Here is a 514-nt window from a genome sequence, read left to right as displayed (position 1 = left end):
TGCTCGACGCCGTGGGTTTTACGCGCCCGAGTCGTCACGCGAGGCGCCTCCCGCAAGTCGATCGGGTGTGCGTGATTTGAGCGGACTGGAGTCGAATAATGGAGAGACCATATTCTCCGCCATTATCTACCTGATTATCTCTGGAATTTTATATTGCTCCATGATGGCGGGTATAATGGGATTATGAGTCGGAGGAAGAGTGGTGGATTGAGGCGAGGGTGGAACGAATGGGAAGTCCCTCTGAAGGCGGTCGGAATGGCATGCCGGAGCGAGGGAGTGGGAGGGTGGATGCGACGCTGGGAGAAGGGGATGGGACTTTGAACGCCGAGTTGAGGATGACTGGATGAGTGTAGAGTGACCTGGAAGGCGCTTGATAAGTGGTATTAACAGTAGTGGAACAGACACTTATAATATAGGAAGACAGATTTCCGTGCAGAGATGAGAAAATACCATGGCTTGGGCCTTTTTTCATTTCGGAATGGACTTTGGTTGATAGATATTATTTGAAGCGTTT

The sequence above is a fragment of the Penaeus monodon genome, chromosome 22 (genome assembly GCF_015228065.2).
Source record: "Penaeus monodon isolate SGIC_2016 chromosome 22, NSTDA_Pmon_1, whole genome shotgun sequence".
Classification (NCBI taxonomy): domain Eukaryota; kingdom Metazoa; phylum Arthropoda; class Malacostraca; order Decapoda; family Penaeidae; genus Penaeus; species Penaeus monodon.
This window is presented reverse-complemented; position numbering follows the sequence as displayed.